The sequence below is a fragment of the Amblyomma maculatum genome, chromosome 1 (assembly GCF_055883805.1).
Source record: "Amblyomma maculatum isolate TAMU_Amacu chromosome 1, ASM5588380v1, whole genome shotgun sequence".
NCBI lineage: Eukaryota > Metazoa > Arthropoda > Arachnida > Ixodida > Ixodidae > Amblyomma > Amblyomma maculatum.
In genome coordinates, this window is record NC_139344.1 from 254,281,560 (window position 1) to 254,307,909 (window position 26,350).

Genomic DNA, 26,350 nt, shown 5'->3' on the forward strand with positions numbered 1-26,350 from the left:
GGCTAATGCGGAGGTGCCTCTCCGCGGGGATAATCCGTTTATCCCCCGCTGCCGGCGGTGCAAGGGAGAAGAGCGGCGTCCTTGGGGCGGCGAACGTTTCGCTACCTTGTGGCGCGGTTTGTTTGCCGCCTGGTGTGGTGCCTGGGCTCGTTTCGCGCGCGTGGGCGTGCGCAGGGGCCCTCTGCGTGGCTCTTAGGTCGTAATGCGGACAAGGCACGCGTTCTGGCACGGTTTCTTTTTTTTCTCGGCACTATCGATTAGGCCGTCCGCGCGGATGCAGGTAGTACCGTTCCAGCCTACGGGTTCCCTTTTCCCGCGCGCACAGCTGGGAGCAGTTGGCGCTGAGAGCGCATTGTGCCACGCCAGGGTGAATCAGCTGCGCTGACCGTTAGCCGGAGCGCTGTAGCGTATTCTGCTCGTACTCCGTTGATTACCAGATGATTTTAAATACCGATGCTTTCAGCAACTTGCATCACTGTTGCCTGTTTGCAGATAAGAAAAAAAAAAAAAGAGAAGTAAGGATTTATCGCTCTGAGCGTTCAGAGTAGCCCTTCGCATTTGCATCTCCCCGGCAGATCCTGCATTTAGCGGTGGCGTATAGGCATCATCCTACGCAAATGTCGTTCCGCGTTCGCGCTTTGTTCGGATGGCTGTTCGCCAGCTTGGCTGTGGCAGTAGCAGCAAAAAAGGAAGTTGGTTGTTATAATAGTCGCTCCTCTTTTTGGGAGTACAATCACAATGACCGTTGCGGTAAAAGCGAGTGACTCATCGATTAATGGTCTTGTTCGTAAATTTATAGCGGCTCCGAAGTGCTGGCGTGCGGTGTGTGCGGTACAAGACAAGCGGTAGCGGTGGCAATGCGCGCCATGCTAAAATCGGGCACCTTTAGCATATACCGTGTTGCCGTTTGGTACCAGGAGCGTGCGCGCACGCCAACCCCTTCGGGATGAATTTTCATGTGCGCATTGCTGGCGCGTGGGCTCCCGGTACTCCGGTAATTAAGCCGCGTTCAGACTACGTGCGCATCCGTCGTAAGTATCGTATTTATCGCAGTGCGCATAGCGGCTGGAACTCTCGTTTATGTAGCTTGCGACCGCGCATGTTCACACTGGGCCGTTCGGTAAGATACGTTTTTTGCGACCGGCCAATCACCACTCTCAACATGGCGCCGGTTAGCAAGCGGCTGATAGCGGAGTATTCTAGTACACTGTAGTTTGGGCTCTTCAAGTTAAAAAGCTTATCATCATGTTAGCAATAGAGCGAAAAAAAAATGTGAAAGAAAAGACTGGACACAAATAAAATATGAAAAAGAACAATGGGTATATTAACAATTAACCACTCGATTACAAATACACTTCTTCGTTTCGCACACTCCACGTTCGCACATAGTTTTCAAACGTCCGCTCACTGTACTGCACCGCTCACTCCTTCGCACATTTCTTCACGCGCCTGCTCTCATTGTCGGCGCACCGCGCACTCCTGCTAGCTGCGCGCGAAATCTGGGAGGACCGGAAGCCCCGTGACCGGAAAGGGAAAACCGAAACGGCTGTGAGCATTGGTCGCGCGTAAAAGACGTATCTGCGCTAGTCGTAGCCTGAACGCGACTTTAGGGAGCATGCGTGCTAAAGGTGCTTGCCTAATATCTCATGTGAGACTGCCGCTGTCGTTTACCGCTCTAATATTGCTTAGCTAAGAGTGGTGCGAGATCTCGCATCTCGTGGCCGCTCCTGCTCCGAAGTGGGATTGCCTCAACCCGCTCGGAGTCGGAGGTCGGGCCTCTCGAAACATCTGACCGATTGTAAGTCGTTAAGTATGCGGGCGAATGGGGTCGCTCCGGAGCTCTGAAATAATCACTGGAAGGTGCGGTTACATTGTCCTTCGTCATAGATGCGCAAGTGGAAACCAAGCAAAATGTGGAGAGAGAGCTGGGTTTCTTGACGCAGTGCAGTTGGGTCACTGCACGCGTTTCGTTTGCGTACTGTCGTCAGCACGCCGGTCTATAGCACTGGAGCGGTGTGCGGTAGACCAGACAAAATGAAATATTGGCTCGGCTGCTCCGTAAGTGGTACATTGCAGTTGTCAGTGCAAATAGTATGTATGCCTACGCGCGTTCGTTATAGGGCCATCATTGTTTGTACAACAGGACAGCTGCTCTAAAATTTCACTTCCTTTGGGAGACAGCGCGGTGTTCGAGCGCTCTAGGCAAACGTGCTGACGACTGTGCGAGCGTAGATGTGCTTAGGCGTGCCTCTCTGCATACGCAGTAGGCAACCCACAATACGGTATACGTCTATGTAAGTACATATGTCTCCGTTATGCTAGAACTCTTATCTGCCGCTTTGCGGTATGGACAGGTCGCACTGCTGCCCGCTTTGTCTGCCGCCTGCGTGGTAAGAAAAACTCTTCTTGCTTTATCGTCCGAATAGGTGTTTCTTGTGGCAGGAAGCGTGTGATTGAACTGTGTCGTCATGGTTCAAAAATCAGGTTTTCCGTTTCGAAGCGCGGCAAGCCACTACGCGTGTCTGCGCTATAGGGAACCTGCACTGCATAGGTAGCGCTGCAATTGACCCGCAGCGTGCCTCGAAAATGCTGCTGTTAGCCGCTTGGTTCGCGATAAACGACCGAGCATAATCGGCGGCATTATAGATACACGTGTGACAGATAACGTCCTTGACCAGGCGCTCTCGATGTAGTCCAGTTATCTGACACACGCCATGCAAACTTCCACAAAGCGTGCAATCTGATCCCTGTAAGCTCGCGCAGGTGGCGTGAAAACGCCCTAAAAAGCCACCTCAGAAGTATTTGGTCTTCTCGCTAGGATATGTATTACGGCGCGGCGATCGACACAGCAAACTTCATTGCAGGTTGCCTATTAAGTCCGCCCTGATTATTGGCACTTGTAGTTATAGTGGTGTTCCCCACGTGCGAGTCGGGCGTGTTCGCGTGCTTCGCGATGCGCTTCCGCGGTCCGCTTCGACGAGACGCCGACAGCTGCGCGTTCACCGCGACGGCGATATGTTATGCTGCCCTAACGCGTGCGCTTTTTTCTTTATTACCGCTTGCATAGTACAGGTAAATTTATTATGCTGCCCGCTCCGGATGTTGCCGAGCTTTAAGGGGTGCATGTTCCAATGGCTCAGCGGTTGCTGAGAGCTTCTTGATGAGTACCGTGGATATTTTATTTTCTGCTTCCTTAATCGTTCAGGAAGAGTTCTGCCGAGACGCGCCAGAGAGGAACGAACACTCGGTTTTTTTAGGCAGTGAAGCTTTTCGTGTTTTTTTTTTTCTCCGTGAATGACAGTTATGGGGCACGCAGTGTTTATTGACGTTACAAACAAGCAGCGCTGATGGTGAGGAAATGCACGTTTCATGCGGATACCCGCCAAGGTAGACTTTGAGGCAGGTGTGAATGTACGGGCTTCCGTAGAGTCCATTCGTTCAATACATAGCGGCCCATCGAGCGAAGCCAGGGGGAGGGGTTACGTATTAAACAAGTACCTACGTCAAATGTTATAAACAAAAAGAACAGCATATATTCTTTCTGTGACGTCATAACCACATCCTTCTTGGCGGTAAAAACAAATCTTTGAACGCGTCCGGCCTCCTCGCGACAAAGAAAAAAAAACGCGATGAGTGCTGACTACCGAAATCATTTCTAGATAGTCAGCTTCTTTTAATGCCTAAGCGATGTTCGATGGAGCTTGTCCCCAGTGTTTGTCATCACGATTCCGGCGATTTTTTTTTTTTTTTTTTTGAAAAGTTAGACGAAAAAACAATTTTATGCGAAAGAGGACCGAAGAATCTCGCCAGGGAAATCATGTGGTCGAAGTAGAATCATCAGCGAATTAGTTATAGCAAAAACAAAAACAAAAAAAAAAAACAAATCAGACGTCGAAATAGCCGAGCGAGCAGATGTCAACGTCCAAACGAACGGGACGTCACGTAGCGGGAAGACGACATGCTTCAGGGAAAAAGTGCCAATAAATGGGTGCGATCGATCAAAAAGTGATTAATAAGTGTCAGTTTTAAAAAATATAATGAGGGCAAAAGAGGAAGAGCAGGAGCAAGCAAAAGCATAAATGGAGACGGGTATGTGGTGTCGTCACCACATACTCGGCGGCGGTCGCCACATGGTGACCGACGCCCCTAGCAACGGCGACGTCATCGATAGCCAATGGCGCAGCATGTCTTGGCGCGTTTATTTGGGAGGCGCGCCAGTACAAAAAACGTGGTCGCGGTGGCCTAGTATAGTGCGAACAATTGGCTCACAGGAAATGAGACGTTATATCTGTCACACTTTTTCTGCGGACACCTGACCCGCGCCGTAAGGGAAGGGATGAAGGTGGGGGTGGAAAGCGGATAGAGAGAAAGGGGTGCCGTAGTGGAGGGCTCCGGAGTGATTTCGATCTGGGGGATCTTTAACGTTCACTGATATCGCACAGCCTCTTCGTTTCGCCTCCTTTGAAACGCAGCCGGTCGGGGTTAAACCCGGGTATTCCATCCAACACAGTAGTCGAGCATCTTGCTGCACAATGTCGTCAACGACGCAGCTGCTAACATAACTTTCGAAGTGTGCAATCTCTACAAGGGGCGCACGTTGTACCAGATGCAGCAGCAACGCCCAGGCTTACGCACGCATTTCTCCAGCGCAGATTCTGCAGTGCTAATTGTTATTCGTCATTCGAGTACGACAGTCGCCGGTCGCGTAGTATAGCGTTAACATACAAGCATCCCCAGCCACGTGTTCTAACCGAATTATGGTACATTAGCTCTATTCGAACACGCGTCTTAGCGAGTAATGGGCTGTGGAAGAATTCTGTTCATTGTATTTAGATCGCATAAAAAGCAGTACAGCAAAGTTTTTTAAACGTTGTATTTAGTTATTTGAAAATCACAACGCAGTTCACACAATATAGGGACTCAACATTAGGTTGCTAAACTAGGCCGCGAGACACGCTGAATGTAATAACCCAGTTGCCTGCTGAGCATATCTTAAGAGTGCTGTAAGAAGCTCTGTTTTCGTGGGGAAATTAGGGTTGTAAGGACTCAACGTTACCAGTCGGGCTTCAACCTTTGAATGCGTCTACGAGTGCGCTTCTAGAACGTTACGTGAAGCACTGTCGTGAACGGCAGCTTCTTTCAGAGGCCGCTGAACGTTACATTAGTCATTTAATTTTTAGGTCTACCGTTTTGCTTTGCCTGTTCAGGTCATTACGCGCCCTTTGCAGTTCTTCCCCCGAGTTACTTAGCAAGGCAACGTCATTAGTGAATCGCGATTTCTGGAGTATTCTCCATCAACACTTACCCCTAATTGTTCCAAATCCAGGCATCTGAATACTTCCTCCCAGGTCGCCAGAGCTCAAGGGCTCCTGGCCATTTAGCGCGGAAGCTCCTGCTTGCCTGACTTCTTCAAATAATTAATGTTTATCCTCCTCTTCCTCCTCTAAGCAAGCTGTTGACAGTATAATGAAGGAATCACGTCTCCCTGCTTCACGCCCTTTCTTATGGGAATTTTATTACTTTCTTAATTGAGGTCAATGGTTGCTGTGCAATGGTTATAATTTTAATATCGTACTGATGAAGTGACCGCATGCGGCGAAATGCGGTCATTATCGGTGCGGTCCACCACGTGAACACATATCGGAAAAATATCACTGATTTTCTAAGTGCTGAATATTTTCTTCTTTGAGTAGCGCTGGTCATGTTTTCATTAATATTTTGTGCTTCCTGCAGTGCGACATTCGGTATAAAGCAACTCGCTTTTCGCTTTGCTTATGGTTTGCGTTTGTCACTAGATTGTTTCGCATTCCTTGGATGAAGCGGTGACCACGGTCTACTAAAACTTGCGTCTATGAGGCGCGTACGCTACTGTGCACTAAGAGCCTTCAACGGAAATGGAATGTCTAATAACTGTCTGGCAGGCGAGATTTCCTTTCGATACATCACTTTTACCGACGCCTAATCGTCATCGCGGTCGCTGCTCACGGTTTCCAGCTGCATAAAAACGGGGGTTATGCACTTATCGAAAAATCATCGGTAGAAAAAAAATTACAGCGTCTCTAAACGTTATAAAATTGACCACTTGAGAGAAAGTTTTCTACTGCAGCGAAAGAAAGACGCAACTGGACGCCTTAAGTCCAGTATTCGGTTTCTTTAAGATCTGGGACTGATAGTCGGGTTGGTTGGTTCGTAATGGCGGAAGCGACCGAATAATGCCATCTGACGGGACGGGAAAGATGGCTGAGACAGGTTCGTTTGCCACGAAAAAAAGAAAATGGGTTTTACAATTTGCCCGCTACTCGATTCAAAGTCATCGCTTCAGCGTTCCGTCGTCACCGGGGGGTCCGCCCCCAAGAATAGAGAGATTTAGCATACCGTGATCCGCGATCCGCCACCGTGACCCTCTACCGCTCGTGGGCGGGGCGGCGCACTAGCTGATTGCATGGTTCCGATGCGGCAGGTAAATGTGCCGAAATCAAGTACGTGGCGCTGTATCGGCATCAAAGGTATCTGGACATGCGCAATGGAACGCGCGGTGGCGGATCGCGGATCACAGTGTGCTAAATCTCTCTATTAGCTTCAGTGTACCGCGCTCCACGATCCGTTACCGCGATCCGCCACCGCGCGTTCTACTGCGCATGCCCATGGCCCAGATCCCCTTCACGCAGATAGCCGCATGCTGGAAGTCGCCACCTGCCGCGTTGGGTCAGTCAGCGCGTGCGCAACAACGCACGCGCGCTCGTGAAAGAAGCCCAGGTGGTCTGAACTAAAATGGAGTCCTCATACGCGCTTATTCTCGCTGTGCAGGTGTAGCCTCAGGACGTTAAAGCTCACGCATCTTACCTTAACTTCCGCAGGCGAAGTTCGGCGGTAGCTCCGGTGGAGGTGGGCTTGCGACTGGGTTATATAGCTACTTACCATGTTGTGGACGCCGCTCGCGTGAAGGCAGCTGCGTGATGTACAGGCCTGCTGGTGTCGCCGTCACAGAACTGCGGTGGCCGCTCCCCGTGTGCGTACAGAAGGCTACTCATGGTCCCTGGAACTGGAATAGTGCTTTTAAACTGTTGCTACTTCCTAGACGTTCAAGAAATCAGTTTCACATTCTCCATTACTTTGATGTGCTTATGGACACTTTTCTGCGACATTTTTTCCCGGAATTGTGCTACTGCGGACAAAATGTTTCCAGGACAAGGGAAAAACTAAATTTGGCATGCGAGCGCCACATTCGTTGACGGTCTCATGATTTCACTAGCTAATGTCACAACATGAGTCTGACTTTCAGGTCGTTAAGTCTGGTCTCCGGACCCGTGCTAACAAGAGGTCTATTGGCTTCGATACCCCTGGCGATTCGTCCTGAACACTTTTGTCCTCGGTATAGTATAAGATGTTGCAGTTGAAGTGCTGAAGACGTTGTGCTTCAGTTGGCGCCTTATGTGGAATCTGGAGCCTCTTACGAGGGGTACGAGGAGCGTGTAGATCATCGTAAAGTTGCTGGAGTACAAATCTCTTTTGATCAGCTACAGTTTGTATATGCCCCTCTCGAAAAGGCTCGTCCCTGGCATTGTATGTGCGCCTTTGATCAGTTTTACTCATTCTCGGCAAAGTAAGGCGAACATTGCCCAGAAATCGCGACGAACCTGAACAGGAGAGTGCGAACGTAAAGCCGGTTACTTGTTCGAAGTAGCTAGAAACTTTCATTCCGAATGGTATCCGGCAGAAAATTCAGCCCCGACCTGGATTCGAACCAGCAGCGGCTGCATTTTTGGCAGCCATTATTACGAAACCGCTTGGTTAATTTCAGCGAGCATATATGCCCAAACGGACTCGTTTGTGGGGCAGGCTGGGCGCCTGCCACGTTGCGCTTCATGGGCATGCACGGCTGTCCACGAGCTGCACGAAGCATTGTCCCAGGATCGCCCTCATAATGCCACTGTGAAGCATAAGGTTAAAAACAAAAAAAAAAAAAGCTCTCGCTTTAGAACAGCGCCCTCCCCCCGCTGGTCTTGCTAGGTCATATCCTGCGAAGGCGACTTCACTCCTATATCGCACGTGGAAATTGCTAGAGATGAACAGATCTTGTGCAGCTAGCGAGAAATAATTGATATTTTATGCATAGTAATATTTACTTTTTCCTTGCACTGAGTCACCAAACAGTGTTACTTCCGTTACGCAAAGGGAGAGAACAGTTTCAACTCGGAAACGTGACCCAAATTACTCTCTCCGCGCACCTCGCCGCCGATCACATCACTTCGGTAGTGCCATCACCCTTCTGATTGATGTGTCTTAGACGGTTATCCCTGTGAACCTTGCTACGTCCGCTGCTCCGCTAATCAAACCTCTATCGCTCCTCTTACTCTGAGCAGAAGGGAGGCTGGGCCCATATATATGGACCGTTAATCCTCTTCCAGTGCATAGGAATGCAAGAGTTTCTAGGCTTAAGAAGCTCGCCGGAAGTGGCCGTTCGTCTGCCTTGAAACATTATCGCATTTAAAAGAACGCCTCCAGTGTTCGAAGCGAGAAAGTGTTCGCATCAGCAACCGAGGCACGATGCAGCGAGCTCCTGCGGCATTCTTTTCCGTTGAACACTTTGGCGGTGCGCTTCGTGCCGCCCTGTTGAGTGGGCCAGGAACCGTGGCAGTGCTATACGTAGCTGGCATTTTCGTCAATCTGTATACGTACCTACGTTGGTTGACACCTAATATCGCAGCTCTGCCCGCCCGCTGTTTACTTGGGTGCCCGCGTTTCGAAACGGCGGGAAAAGTGAGAGAGGGCGGGAAGCGTAATGAGGTTTGTTGCTACTCGGAACAACGTGGAGGCTTTCGAGCATCCTGCCTAGTAGGAAAGGCGGCAGTAATTTTACGGGCGATCTGAGCCCGAGCTCGTAACGCCATCGCTCTCGACTCCGTGAGCCCGGCGCATGCGCACTCGTTCGACCCGCACACACTTGCAGTTCGTCGACGACTGTTCGCGTCGAAGCGATTTTGTATCAGTTTAAAAGCCGCGATGCAGCAGCGTCGTTAACCTAGCGCCGGACGAATTGATTTCGACAGTGTAAAACAGCGCGTGTCGCTCGCGGGCCGCCGCGCGAACCAATCTTGCGAGGAAGGCCATGTCAGCCGGTAGAGAGAAAGCGATAATGACAAAGAAAAAAGAAATTCGGAAGAACATGAGCGGTGAAAGCGGAGCGCCAATTTTGGGGTGTAATTAGTTTGCGCTGTGTGGCGCGCGGCCTTTAATTTTCGGTGTCGCACATTCTTTGCGCCGTCCTTGGGTTAAGCATGCTGCCTTTCTGCCAGCCGATTGCCGTACATCGCTGCTTTTTTTTTTTTTTTTTTTTTTTTTGGCCATCGAAGGAAGAGGGAAATTGTGCCCCCCCCCTGTCTCCTGCCAAGTGGATGCGTCATTTGCGTTTGCCGGGCACCTTCATTTTCCCCCTAGAGTGGCATTCTTTTTCGGTGCGCTGTAATAGGAAATCGGAGCGGCGGCGGCTCCTGTGCGCCGCCGTTGTGGGCCGCGGTGACCTTGAGCCGGCTTTGTTTTCTTGCCGGACGCGGAGGCCCGATGTGCGTGTGTGTGTGTGCACGTGTCGAACCGAGCCCGTTTAATTTTCGCCGCTCTTGATGAACGCGGCGGTTCAGGGCGTCCTCACTCGGTGCGACGAGGGCCCCATTTTACGCGCGGCTTTTTTGCTCGGGCAGAGTTTTTATTTTTAAGAAGGGGGTTATACATATCGCAAAAAACGAGACAGAGATTTGTTTTTGGCGGTCTCGTACGTCGGAGTAGCCAGTTGAACCTCATTCATTGCAGGCATTGAAAAGTTTGTACTAGATGCACATTTTTGCGAGGAATCCTGAATGACGTGAGTTTTGTAATATGGTAACTTGATTTATTATGCAGAGTGCGACATGGTGCTCGGAATAATCGCCAAAATCAAGACGCCGCCGTCCTGTTTTTCACAATTCCGCGCTGGGTGTCGTGCGTATACGTGGCGCAGCCGTGCTGGCTATCTGTGCTTCCGAGCGGCCTCGGACACCTTTGGGTTTTCGCCTGCGCTATCCGGTGCGTTTAAAATTAATGATTGTTACTTCTCAATTAGCGCTTTGCTGTTTCTTCAACGATCCTTTTTCTAGCAGCGCGCTCGTCTACCGGTCGCCAGTAACAACTGCAGGTTTTCCGTGCCGTAAAAGGACCTCGATGGGAAGCTATAGTGATTGCCTTCACAGTAGCCTCTTGCGTTCACTTTCGGGCCCAGTACTAGCTTCGTCTAGCCAGAATAGATTTGCATGACCGGTCTCACGCCGTTGTCATAGCTGCGCCTAATTATCATAGCTACACTTAATTAACTGGAGGAATGTGCATTCGGGGGCCATGGGCGCATTCGCGTGGACATATAGAAGAGCGTGGCACTGCTACTAATTATTAGATATTTAGCTTGCCGGATCCGCAGGTACTATTGCTGACGTATGCCGGTTTATCGGGCCCCTGCCACGCAGGCGCAGTGGCTACAATTGCACCCACCCGTGGCAATGCGCAGGAGCGGTACGGCAAGCTGAATCTGTCTATTGTCCCGCAGTCCATTCCGTCGTGAGAACGGCATTCGTAGAACAAGTGCGCAGCAAATTAGTACTCTGTTCTGCAGGGCATGCCCTCCAGATTGGCGGACGAGGAACTGGGAGAACACCTCTGGACATAGTGTGGTGCACGTGCACAGATACGCCTGCCAGTGCACGCCACTCATTGGCGCACGTGTCGCTTGGATTGATGGACGCTGCTATGCGCGCGTTTTGAGGCGAAAGCTTCACTGCGCTAGGTGGCAGGAAGTTTGACCTTCTAGTGACCTTGACCTAATTATGAGTGAGTGTCTACAATTCCGTGCTGTCCACCCAAAAGTATACTGCGCCTTGCTTTCCCCGTGTAAAAGGAAAACGTGGATTGAAAAGGCGGTGTTAGAGGCTATCACTGCAATACTCTCAGCTTTGGCTCTAACAGTAGGTTCAAGCCACTTTTTTCTTTTTCACCTAGGCACAGAACGGCTTAAATTGAGCCATCCAGACGTGGCATTACTGATGGTTTCGACAAATACAATGATGCCACCTTTGTGTCAAACTGTGCAGCACCGATAAAAATTGGGCTCAGTGGTTAGTGCGCTCGACTGCTGGCCCTCGATCTCTTTCCTCGGCGACGTCGTTTAGATCAAGACGAAATGCAAGGCGGCACGTGTAATTGTGCGGTGCCAGTACGCGTGAAAAAAAGGTGAAAAAAGAGTTGGTTGTAACTATTGGAGGCCTTCACTACTACCCTATAAAGCAACCCAAACCATGCATGCAGGTGGGAAACTGCACCAGGATGCTGGAGATGACCGGCCTTCCTGCTCCGAACATGACCGTCGCATTCATTCTTTGCCCCGAAGTTTTCAGTAAACGGAATAACGGCTCTGTGCGTGAGCCGCGGAAGCTGTGGCATGGGTATTCGTTCGTCGACTAGCGCTGGTCCCCATAAAAGCCCTCTCTTCGGATGGTTCCCATGGGATCCTTGCCGTTCCTTCGCTCTCCTCTGTCATGGTGTATGAAACCATGCTCGGGTCCGCCCACTACTACGCCGGCGTGCAATACTCACGCTTCCGTGAGTATTTTACGTACGAATGGTTGTGTTACGGTCACAGCCGCAAAGCACTCTTTACTTTTCCCAAAGAGAATTTCCCAGAAGAAGAGAAGTTCGTGGCCCTTCTTTCTCTTCCTCTGGGAAATTCTCTTTGGCTCATGGCTCTTCCACTCGGTTACAACGGCGACCGCGGATCCCTCGATGCGAAAGCAAATGCATCAGCTAGCGGCAATAACAGCAGAGCGAAGTACGTGAGAGAAGCGACGCTGTCACTTGTGTTAAAATCTCGAAAGGGCGCATTCCAACGCTACTGTGCTAAAGATAGAAAGCGTACACAGGTTGCACAAGGATTTGGTTCGCTCGAATGAACGAAGATACCTTGGAATGCCCACTCAGACACCAGCGGCACGTATTTTTTTTTTCTTTTAGAAATTTCGCTTCAGGGAGAAAACAAATACATTACGATCCGAGAGTAGGTCGTATACTCATAAAAAAGCGACATTCTGTGCTTGATTAGGCGTTTATTTTTACGATAATCACATTTCTGCGGCCGAACTGCCACACACCTAGTCGGCCATGGCGGCCATGTTGATAGCGACCGCTCAAACCGGATAGATGGATGGATGGAATATAGGAGCGTCCCCTTTGAAACAGGGTGGTAGCAGTAGCTATCATGCTCATTTTTCTCCCTATATCTTAATTATTGATTTAGATTGGTTAACTAAACCATCAGTCTATTTATTAAATTTTTGTTCCTACATTACTAACATTATGTCACTTCTCTGCTTTTATGCCACAAATCTTCCGGTCGTTTTTTGCTAGCTTCCACCGCCGGTTCATTCACGCGGCCACTGGTATCTCTAAACCCCAGAGCTTCAGGAACAGTGATTGCGCCTGCATCGACTTATCGACTTCCGGATGGATACCATTACATTCGAGTAAATATGGTTGTTTCACTGGAGTTACCACATACAGCACATGCGTCATCTCCATTGTTAAATTTCTTTTTGTGGCTGCGTGTTCTAAGGCACCCTGATCTAGCTTCAAAATGTAGGGCACTGCCTCGAGTTATCAAAGAAAGCTTCCTTCCTGATCTGCATTTTCCACTTTCAATATAATTCCACACTCTGTTTCTTCTCCATAGAATTTATCCAATTTTTACCTTCTGTGTTTTTCACCTGTTGCTTAATGCTCTTTATTTCTCCGTCCTTGTTACTAGCATACTTACTAGTTAGTTTCCTAGTTCTTTTCCTCCATTGTGAGTCAACGCTTTTTAGGCACAGGTATTTAAATACTTTAGCTGCCCATCTGTTACTGTCCAATTTCCTCAGGCTTTCCTCATATAAATGCCAGCTTTACGCGCTCCTATTGGCTCGCGCCCGCAGTAGCTTCCGGTTCGAGAGGACGCCCACGCGTCGAATACCTGGCAAGGCCAGATCGGCGGCGGCGCGCGTTTTTTCAACGCCGGCGCGCTGTCGGGCGTAAAACGCCGGCTTGACGCGGCAAAAACGCCCCGTGTATCCCGGCCTTAAAATAGCCACGGTGCCATTTGCTGCCATGTGTTTCTTCAGAAAGCGTAGCTTTTTATGTGCAAGTTATCTGCAGAGAGTAGCGGGGGTGTAATAATACACGCTTCTGGGCGTTATCCGCAGAGTGACGAAGCTTGTCAAGTGGTCATTGCGAACCGCTTTTTTTTTTTTTGTCACCCACGGTTTTAGTGTGCCAAAAGCTGAAATAAACTTGACTAGTTCACGGTAGTCAGTGCTTTGGTGCCGCCCGCATATTGGCAGCGGCGCGTAGCAAGTGCATGATCGGTTGAAGGGCACCATGGAGTGGAAGTGTGCGGCTGCGCGCTGGGAACGAGTTGGGGGCCTGCGCCGAACTACTTTGTATGGTCCCTTTTTTTTTTTTTTTTTTCGACTCTGGTGTATTTTTGGTTGGCTCCTCCCTCGTGCATCTATGCCTCTTTCGCAACGGGGGAAAAAAAAAAAAAAAACGCTGTTGTGGTGTCCGCATCCTGTGAGAACAACCCCGGCTGGCTAGATGCTGGTAGTGCCGCATCGTCCGGGGACGGCCCCTGGCTGGTAGGCCGGGCGGCATTCGTTGCTCGATTGCTCGGCCCACCTGCCGTCCTCCTCCTGGCGAGGTGCGCAAGCTCCCCGGAGGACGCCTTCGGACGGCCTCCTGCCCTTTGCATTTGTGCCCCCGTTTCTGTGGGCCGACCTTGGCCTCTCTGTGAGTGTAAATCGCCGCCACAGTGGTATTAAGAAGTAACAATCGCCGGTCCGCCTAATTTCTGCCCCGTGCCGGCTGTTTATTCGTCTGCCGGCCGCCCCCGTGTGTTTGCGGCCCGGCAATATTGACTTCGAACGCGCCGTCGCCAACGCGGCATCTCTCGAATTTCACAAATTGGATTCCGACTCCGCCGCTCTTTGATATTAAGATGCGTGGCCAGGCTTTGCTCGCCCCTGCTTTTTTTTTTTTTTTTTTTCGCATTTAGTCGCCGTGTGCTCTCTGCTTTAATTGGCAACGGAGGGGTACTCCTTGTTTACCTTTGCGGCGGTCTCTCGGTGTTTTCAGGGCGCGCGCGGCGACGGTCGACAAAGGTGGGAGTCACTTTTTGTAAGACTCTAGCTCAGAGTGTGGAACTTTAGGCGGCCTCGTTTCAAAAGTCGTCCAAGGTGAGCAAAACTTCGCTCTTCTATTTTTTTTTTTTTTTTCTATACCAAACGGCGCTGCAATCAAGGAAATCGCATGGATCGCTTCGTAACCGCTCACGTCGCTGTGGTGATTCTTTTATACGTGACTACGAAACGTTCAAGCTGTTCGTGCAAAATATGCCGTGCAAAGTTATGTTGCTAAGCTCCCTCCCTCCTGGTAATAAAGAAGAAAAAACCCTCGCCATCTAAGCATCCGGCTCACAGCAAGTGGTTGACAACTGGCTCGCACCCGTCACGCATAGCTCAGTCTGCAGGTGCGACATTTGATACTCAAGTTTGTGTCTAACTGACCGTACTCCACAAAAACTGCGTGAAGTTAATACGCATTGAATTGATAGGTAAACGACAGAAAACCTGTGGGACAAACAACTGAACAAGAAACTTCATCTAGTGACGCCCGGCTTAGGAGAACGGCAATCGTGCAAACACCAAAAGTGTTTTGTCGAAGTAACTTTACGCCGTCTTCGTATTCGGCATACGTATGCACCTGACGTACAACTTCTCGCTGACAAAAGGTGACAAACTTCTGGGTAAAACGTTTGGGGGCGATGCTTGCGGTAATTCGCATTTTATATTCATGCTCAAAAAACTAAGAAAAAAGTATTTCAATCAATTTTACAAGCAGCATATATCCCGTTTCACCCAAATGCTGCTCTTAGGTAAACATGCACTTGTTGACTTACCTCGTGTTTTCAGATTTCTAAAGGGAGCGAACGTCTTAAACGAAATGAAGGGCACTGCAATAAAAGCCACCGACGGGGGATGTTAACATCGTGCTTGGAGCACGATAGCCTTACTTGCTTATGCGCCACTAAACCCAACTCAAACTTTGTTCAACGTCTGCATGAAAGCAGAGTCAAAAATATTTTGTGTGAAGTGTGGTTAGTTAACAAAAAATATTTGGTTCGTTCTCTGGCCCAGCGATGTTCTTAGTTTCGCAAAAATTGGACGCTTTTCTATTGTGTCGACCTGTTCGTATCGGTCGGTCATTGGCGCAGCGTTCTAATGTTTTAATAGTTTTTGAGGATCTGATCCACTGGCTGCAACCTTTGTATTACACCTTCGCCTTTGTGGCTTCACATTTAAGCACAGTTTCAAGAATGCTTTACTGTAAAAAGCAAAAAAAAAAAAAAAGAACCTTACGTCGAATTTAAGCATGGTTCAAAAGTAGCGCTGTACGTCGGGAGTGCGGTGATACAGCACAAATAGGAAAGAAAAATACGAAGGCTGCCGAATGTTACGCAGTCTACATGGCCGTAGAAACAAATATTAAAGATGTATAATGAATGATTTGTTACCTGACTGACTCCTTAAGCGTAGCCAGAGCACGACTCTCCAGACATGCAATACTACCCCTTTATAGTAGAGGTCGTGCATAATTCGATGGAAGCGAAGCGCAGAAGGTGCTTGGGTGCAGTGCGGTATCGTAAGCGTTAAGGGGACTGACCACTGATTTTTCTGCGCAGCGGAAGTCTTGCTGTCTAAGCTGTTCGATTCCTAAACTGTTTCGTTAATATTGCTCTCAAAGATAGTTGCCGATCAGTGCGTGCGTGCGTCCGTCTTAGGGCCGACCTTCAAGGGGCGAACTTTCACTGCGGAATTCTCGCGGAGAAAAAGTCAAGCGCAACGCGCTGCTGGAAATGCCGCAGCGCCATCCGGCGAAGCGCACTGTGTAGGTTCCCCGCCGTGGCTGCCGGCCGAAAAGGCTACAGGATACCACTAACACACAAAGTGACAGAAAGCGTGATGAAGCTCTAGAAAAAGGGTTGCGCCACTGTATCGTGTATGTTTGAGTAGCAGCCCAGCCACTGGCCACGACGTTCTTGGCTTTTGACACAAGAGTTTGTTTTTATATTCGTCGTAAGCATTTGTTTCCCTTTAGCCGTGCAAGACATAATTTCAGTAGAGCTGTACACCTGGCTTTAGTTCATAACGTTGTTCATATGTACAGTCTTCGTCAAAAGTGCAGAGCTCGGGGGTCTGCTTCTGAGCCACTTCGTGTGGCTTGTAATGCATTTCCAGTGTTCCGAATCTCTTGATGGTAATATTTAATGTCTCCTACCCTCCAAATGCGAATGACTTCCACTAATGCTAAATCAGCGCCACTGCATGGCTCAGAAGCATGCCGCTTGGGCTCTGCACTTTTGACAAAGGCTGTACACTACCGCTTTAGCAAAGGGAGACAAAATCCCGCGCGACCAGCCGTGACGACTTAGATGGTCGGCGCATATTTACTTGCATCGTCACTGCTTCCGCATCGCATCTGACGCGAGGAGACTGATTCAATAATTTCGATACGTTATTTGCATTGAAAGAACAAGCCTCCGAATAATCGGAGGAAGGGAAAAGCATTCACTTCACTTGAGATGCCGCCGCCGAGCGCAGCAGCATTTTCAAACGCCTCTTCCGCTTCAAGGACATGCGCTAGATTTTAGCCTGGATTTGATTACGCTTCATCAGAAGCGTCATGATTAATTTCATGTAAAACGCATCTGACAATACTTGCAAAAATGTGCTCGAAACAGAACTACAGTGAACTCGAAAACTGAACGAAGGCGGCCGGTGGCGATGGCGGCCATTGCGAAGGATCGAGAACCAGTTCTGCGCGCTGATTGACTTATGTTCACCGGACGCTGGCAAGCGGCGGCCGCCGCACCGCCGTGCATCGTAGAAACTCGCCTGATAATACCTTTAGCATGCCGTAATCGGGCCGTAGCAGCGACTCAGGCACTGCTGTTTCGCGGACCGCGGTGGCGTTGGCAGTACGTATTTTAACTTTAATCTTGACTACAGGACACGAAGAATAAGCAACAGATCGCATGTCCCTGTTTACTGTCGCACTACTATGAAGTAGATTTAGCATTTCGCGATCCGCTTCTGCCTCGCCACTGTGCACGAGCTATTTGGTCCAGACGCGGCAGGCATGCCTCCGCCTGGCCGACACATGACACTATTTGGCGCCTTTCGAGCTCGCCTCTTAACGCCTATTTCGGTGCGCATTTACTTGTCCTAAGTTTTTCAAACGACGCGTTGTGATGATTAAAATTACGCAATTGTAGTAAGTTGGTAAGACGTCTAACTTGTATGTCCTGTGACCATAGGGCTTGCAAACCGTCTCCGAAGTGCACGTCTTGAGATCACTCGCTTCCTGGCTGCCATGCTCTGTAAGCCCGGCGTGTGCCACTGCGTAGATGTAGATGTAGCTTCGATCCTAGAGCAAGTCGTAGTACATCTGAATATCATGGGGGACCGGCGAGTGAAAACACTATTGTGGCAAGGAATTCTCCTGGTGTGGGTGGACCCTCAGTGTAGGACCCGTTGCCCTTGCAGTCTTGCGCGTACTGTCGATCAGCTTCAGACGTCGAGCAGGACAGTCCAGTCGCCCACTGCTGCGGTATTGGTGTGGTGTTTATTCTTCCTGGTGCCGTGGTCGGCACGGTAAAATTCGCTCATGCGCAGTCGTATCTCTGGTACTCTGGTAACGTTAACGGTATGCTAAAGGTGTCTATTGTCATGCTACGCTTAGACTAGTGGTCGGTCCTTTTAAAGATTCCTGGGTGGTCTAAATTAATCTGGAGCCCTCAATTACGGTGTCCGTCATAGCCCAAGCCGCTATGGGCCATATCTTATAATGTAACAGCCGAAAAACAAATACGGGAAGTGTCCCAGCCACTTGATAATAAGCTGGAACGAGAGAGCCGATTATGGGCCGAACTTATGTCCGTAATGGTAAAATAAAACTAGTGGGCACACCTCATAAGGATTGCGTTTTAGTAAATGGGACATTGAAGTAAACAAACTGCACCTGGTTAAGCTAATTGTAGAACACTTCATTGAAGAAATTACATGTCGCCTTCGCATCGGACATTTCAGATAGAACTTGATTATCTTGAAACGAGATAATTACGAAGGATGTTTAGATGAGCTTGGAATGAAATCTCATGTACAAAACTCTAGAGCTGAGATTAGCGCATTAATCGGCGAAAGCAACCGAGAGCGAATTGAGGCCCCTCTGTGCTATTGTCATACGTATTCGTCTTCCACTTGCGGTCTGCAAGTGCAAGAAGGATGGTAGCGCTGCCACATTTAGAAATTTTATGCACGCGGCGACGAGCCAACTATGCTCACAAAATAATCTTGGAGCATCATACGGTGCTCTTTGCAGCGGCGAGCCTCGGCCTTGTCCGAAGTTGAAGCCTCTGGGCTCTGCGTTCCCCGACACGGTGGTCACGCATGAGGGTCGGTCGCCGACTTCTGGTCTTGGCAACGTTCCGAGGCCACGTAATGGCCACTACTCTTTGCTAACTCATCCGCTTCTCTCCTGTCCACTCATTGTGACATCCACCGTTGTACGCCCTATATTGGGCTCTCTGAGGTAATGAACCTTTCGCTTTGAAATGAAAGAAAACGTTCTAAATAGTCATACAACGAGCAGGTATATTCCCACCTTCGTGGGGATTGTGTGCTTGTGTAAACTATCTAAAGTTTTTGGTTTCTTAAGATGAGCAATGCTCCGCACAAGTTATCAAATCATGGAAACTTGTTAGTCCTTAACTACAAAGCAAATACGTTAAACTACGTTTTGACACACGATATGCTCTGTTGATTGCTTCTGGCAAGCACAGCACAGCAAGCTTTGAGAATTAAGCTTTCCGTTTGCGGCGCCAGTTTTAGCTTCAGCTTCCTCGCCAGCAAATTACGAGACGGGGTAGCGATTTGCTAATTTTTATGGCGGCTATCAATAAATATGGACGGTATTTGGATCCTTTATAAGAACCTATATACACTGTCGCTTAAGCGAATACGTTGCAGCCTCCGCGGAAACGAACTTGGTCATGTGCAGCGAGAAAGAAGCTTTGTCATTTGGATGTCCCACACGTAGCGGCCTGGCTAACTTTCAGGCGACTACTGCAACCACGTTGGTCTCGCATTTCCGAAGTGTGGATGACTCTAAAAGCTACGGAGATGTGGCGACTTGAGGGCCTACACTCTCCGTCATTTGTGCTGCTGGTCGCGAGCGCCGCGGTTTCGAAAGGAGGGTCGGGTACGAGCCCGTGCCTCCTATCGTCTCCGTTGTCGGTGCTAGACGCATGCGGAATTTCGCTCGAGCCTTGACGCATGGTATCGTGTTGTTACCGCGCGCGGCACGCTTGGGCGGAAGTGGACCATACGTTGTCTCCGTCAAGCGTGTTCTCGCGAAGGGAACTTTCTCACTTCTTCGTCGCGCTGTGCTGAGCGGGCGTGCTTTTAGATGGCGCTGGGTTGTCGGGGCTCCTAGAGGCTTCGGCCGGGCTGACTGCGACCGCTCGTTAATCACCCGGACGGCGGGCGGGCGCTACTGTTCCTTTCCTGGGGGGCAGAAAAACGCGCGCTCCCTGCTTTGGATTTCTCTCTCTACGAGCGCACCTTCGCCGTCCGCGTGCCCCATAAGTCAGGTCTTGAATGAAAAGGGCACCGCAGCGTTGGGTAGCCCCTGATGCCGGACAGTGGCCGCAATGCGGGCTCTCTCGCTCGGCGGATGTATACGGCCCCGTGCCAAGTTCGCAGTCTCTCGTTAGCGCGCACCTCTCGGCAGCCGCGGTAACCGAGGGGGTCCAACGCAGCAGTGTTTACTGTTCATGTGGAGGGTCGCTGAGATCTTTTGGGCACATGTGCTCATAAAATTTACACAGCGTGCCTCGGATAGGAAGTGACTGATCTGGAATCATCCCGGCGATCCGACCACAGCCAAGCGGATTGAGGGGGATTGAAGCACGGCGGAACTATAGGTATGGCGAGTTTGCTTGCGACACAGTTCTTTTTATGACGGCCGAGAATATTTTTGTTTATACTTTACTGCAAAATGAGTTTTCGTCTCCCATTTAAACATGTTTGAACATAGTTTGAAATGCCACAGTCATGCCGACTATAAGGTCGAAGCCGCTGGCATTTCTTACCACCGCATCCAGTCCTGTACGAACAGAAACGGTAGTGACGTTCTTCGCGCGCATCAAGTGGCGTTGTCGTGTTGCGTTTGTTGTAATTTCTGATATCTGGCGAACGCCGCTTTGCTGCGTGGGGCCGGCATCGAGCCGCCAAGAAAGTCCTCTCCCGTTGACAGGGCGCGTCAAGGGCCACCGACTGACAGTGGCGGCGGGACGTGTTAACTCGGCATTTTAGGTTCGCGAATGCGGGTCGTCACTCGTAACGGGGCGGCCGGGAAGTCCACGACCCTCAGGGGATTTCTTTGCTGACCGCTGGCGGACACTACTAGCGCCCGTTGCGTAGTTGACGTGCTGTCGCGACGCGTGCTCGTTCCGCGTGGACGAAGGACAATTTCCCGACGTTTTCCTTCCTTCATTCTTTGCATTCGGAAGGCCAAGGAAGGCATCTGCTTCGCGCTCCATAGGTTTCTTGCGCCGCCTCTCACCTAACCTCTGTTCTCTACAGGTTGCCGTCGCTCTAATTCGCTATATGAATTGCCGACGGAGGTCATATTTGAAAAAGGTATTCTACTTCTAGAGCAAACCGTCTCTTTCAAAGGGCACGCCAACACGCATCAGGATTGGAGGCGATCGAGTGTGTGCAAACGTATAAAGCAAACACGTTCGTAAAAAGCTATGTAGACTGTGGTAGGAGAAAGCCGAGAGCCCAGGGAACGAAAGGGCGTGGAGCGGCGTGTGCATGCGTAAAGGGTGACCCTTTCAGGCGTAAGGCTTGGTCGCGCGTCTTGCACAGCGCTTAATTTCTAGGCGTTGGCAGCTGGATGTCTGTGAATTTCAAGTGCCGCAATGCACTCCGGTTTCGTTTACGAGAAGGTCGCGCTTGCACGTGGACGTCGCATTAGCGCTCTTAAGGGTGTGCCGTGTCTGCTGTCCCGGGCGCTATCGCTCGCTGCAAAGGCGCTTTCTGAGGCAATAAGGCCGCCTCTCTGCTGCAGCAATAAAGCCTTCGCGGCAACTGGCGTTCGACAGCTCGCGTTGAAAAGAAAGTAAATCCCATTTTCGCGTCGTGGCATTAAGAAGAGCGCGCGACCTCCCGTTATGCAGTCGGCGGCGGAGTCTCATGTAAAAGGTCGCGCGTGTTTGTTCCTGCCTGCGGCGCGACTCCGAGGCGCACGCGGCACGCACAGGTGCTCGCTTTTGTTGCTGCCTGGATGCGATCGGCGCGCGTCGTCGAGAAATGCCGATCCCTGTCCTTGCAGGGGCGCTAATTGCGCGGTGTTGCGGCCGGCCGCCTTGGCCCGCTGTTGCTGCCTCGACCCGACGTGCAGCTGCGCGGTTGGCCCGCGGTGGGCGCCGCCTTTTTTTCCCGGGCTTGCGGCCTCCCGCTGCGTCGCGCGATGACTGCGCCGCTCTTGGTATTTTCTTCCGTTCGCCCGAGCGCTAAGGTAGTCCCCGCTCGCTGTCCTTAGGCGGCCCTCGAGGGCGCGCGGGCGCCGCATGGAGCCCCGGGCGAAGCGTCGCGTCTCAACCAAGGCAAGTGCCGTGTTATGGACCCGTGCTTCGTTTGTAGCCTGCACCGCACGGCTCTCCCTGGTCTGATCGCGTCCGCTGCACGCTCAGGGACATCATTGTGCTGGCTGTCTTGCACGGGCTATCGCCGCGTCAGCTGGCGGGGGAAAAAGAAAATGGGGCCATCAACGGAGTTCGTTACTTTTCATACGGTCGCTGTCTGGTTAGCACCGCCTGCGCTCAAGCTGTTTGAAAAATGCCTTCCACGTCATTAAGGTGAGTTCCACCTTGCGCTTGATGCGGTTTTTCGCTTGTGGTATAGTCGACGCGTTTTCGGCGTATTCCAGTCTGCGATCCGGAGCAAGTTTTCACCCGCCGCGATGCCGAAGAGCGCGTTTCGATGGGCGACTCGAATTCTGATAACGAGTTCTGATCGGACCGCGACGTTCCGATCGGAACATCTGGCTCCTTCGCAGATTCGAAGGGCTACTTCGGATCGCGATTAGACTGCGTCATTAGTGTTTACTTGCTGCAGTGCGTGTTTAGAATACTGGCTGTCTTCTGCGGCTATGGCATTCCGTGTACTCCCTGCACCACGGCGCGCGTCGTATATTGAGGTGAAAACATTGCAGTGCCTCATTAGGCACTACGTTGTGGCAAAAAATGGGCTCTAGAAAGCAGATTGGTCAAGCAAGTCTCGTCATCATCGTTGAGACCAATCTGCAATTGGCGCCGAATTCAAAAGGGCCCACGATGTCACAAGTCCAAATTTTTGGTGTTTTGATTTATGAGGTCCAACGTCCCAAAGGTACTCAGGCTATGAGGGAGGTCGTAGTGGATAACTGCGTACGTTAATTTTGACCACCTGGGGTGGGGTGCACTGACGTACATGGGCACCCTGCGTTTCGCCGCCATCAAAACGCGGCCGCCGCGGTCGCAAACCACTGAGCCACCAAAAATATTTCAATCGATGCCAAACTGCTCAGGAAGCTTCCTGTAGCCAAAGAAGAGTAATTGAGCTTGAAAATTAAGTTTAGTTAATTTGATTAGGGTGGGAGTCGAACACACGACATTCTGATTGCCAAACGAGCACGCTATCCGCAAACCATGAATGCCCGTTGGTAAAGCTGAATAAATGTAAGGTGTACCCAGTGGATGCGCAGTGTAGTCAGTTGATGTGATATTGAGAAAATGAAATATAGAAAAGGAAACAAAGCTCAAAAGGAGACATTCGTACGCTCACAAGCATGCAAGCAGCCTACACTTCCCTCCGTATTGCGGCAGTAAGCCTGCTAGGGCGCAGTTTAGAATGACAGCTTATATATGCTTGATGCTTCTTTGCCGGTGCAATAAATAAAGGATGCCGAATTCTCCTTTTTCTGTACATAGCATAGTATCGAACTTAAACAGTGGGCTTGCGTCCCATCTGCGGGCCATTGTAGAATGTATGATTTCGTACCTTGTCTTCAGAGAACAGCGTCAAAGAGCAACTCAGTTATAGATTATTTGCCGGTCGTAAGGAAACATGATGTGGAAGCCCTTGTACAATAGTGTCTAGCACCTCTTTACATATAGCTAAAAAATTAAACCGAATAAGACGTGTTAAAGGTCAAGGGATGATGACTGTAGGTACAGATTATATTAGCACCATATAATGCACGGGTATGCTTTGTGTGTAGATTAGTAGTCACAGTGGCTACAGCAATCAGAAAGACATGTTTTTCTTTTTTCCTCTCTCTCTCTGCTCTGACGATCGTATGAGTGTTTTCGCATTAAAACACTGGAACAAACCCCAGGTGGTCGAAATTTCCAGAGCCCTCCACTACGGCGTCTTTCTATAGCCTGAGTCGCTTTGGGACGTTAAACCATAAGTAAACAATTCTAACCAAGGAATGGTACAGTTTGTCAGTGCGCGAGGAATCTTGGAATCATCACGTGCCCCTTCAAATTCGGCGAAATTCAGCCTGCGCGCATGAAAATGCGGATCAGCTAGGCGCTGTACCAATGTCACTGTTTCGACAAGTAGCAAACAATGTATGTAGGAAAATTATGGACTTGTTATGACATGCATACGAAGGGAGCCTACAGCCACTGGCGTCAAAGAAAGCATTAGGGAAGTTTGAACGCGCGTGCGCGTGTGCGTGTGCGTGTGCGTGTGCGTGTGCGTGTGCGTGTGCGTGTGTGTGTGCGTGTGTGTGTGTGTGTGTGTGTGTGTGTGTGTGTGTGTGTGTGTGTGTGTGTGTGTGTGTGTGTGTGTGTGTGTGTGTGTGTGTGTGTGTGTGTGTGTGTGTGTGTGTGTGTTGATCAGTAGGAAATAATAGCGTTTCTAGTTTCCGTTTATGGGGGTTTAACGTCTCAACGCGACTCAGAATATGAGGGGACGCCGTAGTGGAGGACTCCAGAAATTTCGACCACCTGGGGTTCTTTAACGTGCACTGACATCGCACAGCACACGGGTGCCTTGCTTTTTGCCTCCATCGAAGAGCGGCCGCCGCGGCCGGGATTCGATCCCGCATCCTCGGGCACAGCAGTCGAGCGCCCTAACCACTGAGCGGCCCCGGCTTGGCTAAATAATAGTGCGGTCAATGATGGAAATATTTTATTGGAGAAATTGTTAGGTCTTGGGGTTCGGATCTCACGGGCGGCATGTGGTTGTTTTCTTGTTCTGCTTTCTAATCAGTTACCTCTATTATTTTATTATTGGCTCACGCTGATCAGCACAAAAGAACGAGTTCCCCTATGCCTTCTTTTGGTGTTAGAGGCTGTTTGCTTTTTCTTTGACAAGTAGTAATTAATATTTACTGCGCTCGTCGGTTGGCCCAATAAGATCGTCTTGCTTGGCATATGAAGTTCGCCTTCAGAGCTATGTAGCGCACTTTCAGACAAAATTAACTGCTACTTTGCTCTACGTTTACGAAGCGGTTTGTTTAAAGTGCTTTAATTTAATTGCATGCATGCGTGCCGTATTCGGCGGCGTGCACGTCTACATGATCAAAGGTATCTGCGTGTGTTTATTTCGTTAATTGTGATGCGGATAGCTTAGCTGAGGAAGTAGTGTACCCCGGCACCCCACATCAGCTCTGCGGTATTTCAGTGCACACGCGACGCGTTGTTTCGTCTTTTTTTTTTTTTTAATAATAATGGCGATCCCATGCATTGCGTACGGCGGGCCATATTAAGCGCCGCGAGCGCCCATTCATCGCGGGCCACGCATTTGCCGTCGATCGCGTACGGCTTCCCAGAGTTCATCGAGCGTGTATCGTCGTCCCATCCGGCATTATATCGATCTGTTGATGGCCGTGTTTTGCACAGGCAAAGTGCATCTAACCGCCGCGCTGCTGCTAAATAAGATGACCCGCAAATGTCAAGTCTTGCGCGCCTAGCGTTCCCGCGGTCCATTCCGAATATTTAAAACCCGGCGCGCCAAAACGCAGCCCACGCTACCTCGGCCGTCTTGCAAGGGTTTTGTATTTCAATGGGTGCACTTCCGGTGCGCGCACGTTCTCGACTAAGAAAGCATGGCAGCCCCCTCGTCTGGCGCCCGCTGATGTAGGCGTGCGTGACCCATTAAAAGGTATTACTTAAATCTAGATTGCCGAAAGAGCGAGAGCCAGTGTTTTCGTCCAGCCGCTGAGATGCTTTCGAAATTGCCTTTTCGCGAGTTCTTGCCGCAGTGCCGGGTAAATGGACCTGCCGGTTCTTGCTTGTGACGAGCGGTAAACGCTCTTTGACTGCCTTCCGGTTCTTGCGCTTGTATTCGTCTATTAGCCCGTTCGCTTCATTTGTCTTTTGCCACAGTGCGCATAGTTTCGCGTCTTCTAGGGAGAAATAGGTATGCTGCCACAGTCTAGCTACCTGGGGAACCTGGAAGAGTTAGAGTTCTCGGATGAAATTTGCGAGCCCGATAAAATTGAATTTTCTGAATAGCTTCAGTAGCCCCCCTCCCCCCTCCCTACCCCTTCCTACAAAAAAAAAAAAAACGGCAGTAGTGAGCAGAATTAATTTTCAACTTTGAATTCTTACTGTCAGACGCTCCAACGGAAGTAGCCTGTTTCATTTATTCTGTAAAGGGACACCGAAGACAGCAGCGTCGGATAATTTTCAAAGTAAAAAATCGATTATGTGGCTCTGCAGTGTTTTTTTTTTTTTTTTCGGCAGCAGCAGACTCATTATTGCTGAGAAAATTGCATTTGAAAATTGATTTTTTTTTTTTTTTTCTCCGCCGCTTGAATCAAACTCGTGCCGTCAAGGCCCAAAAGAGAACTTCATGATAACCACCGCGGCTTGTTTGTGAAAGCGGCCGTTGGCCAGGATACCGGTGTTGCATTTCTGATGTTTTGTTGCGTACAGAATCTCCGTTTTTAATACAGGTTGCGTCTTTGTTATTAATGCGTGGTATGGGCTTAATTTTAAAAAGCTGGAAGGGCTGCAACGTTCGCTTCATAAGTCTCAGCTTGGAGCTGCACTTCCCTCGGGTGAAAAAAAAAAAAAGAAAACCTCTGTAATATATAGGTAGAAGCACATCTGTTTTCAGTTGGGTGCTTACAGTCTCAGTCAATGTTGAGACTGTAAACACCGCACCCTATGTAGTGTCCA

General features: G+C 50.0%; 1 protein-coding gene across 4 annotated transcripts in view; it reads left to right on the forward strand.

Moving 5' to 3' along the window:
• The window catches only part of trio (trio Rho guanine nucleotide exchange factor), a 294,295-nt gene that overhangs the window by 206,174 nt on the left and 61,771 nt on the right, over positions 1 to 26,350 (forward strand). The window lies entirely within an intron of this gene.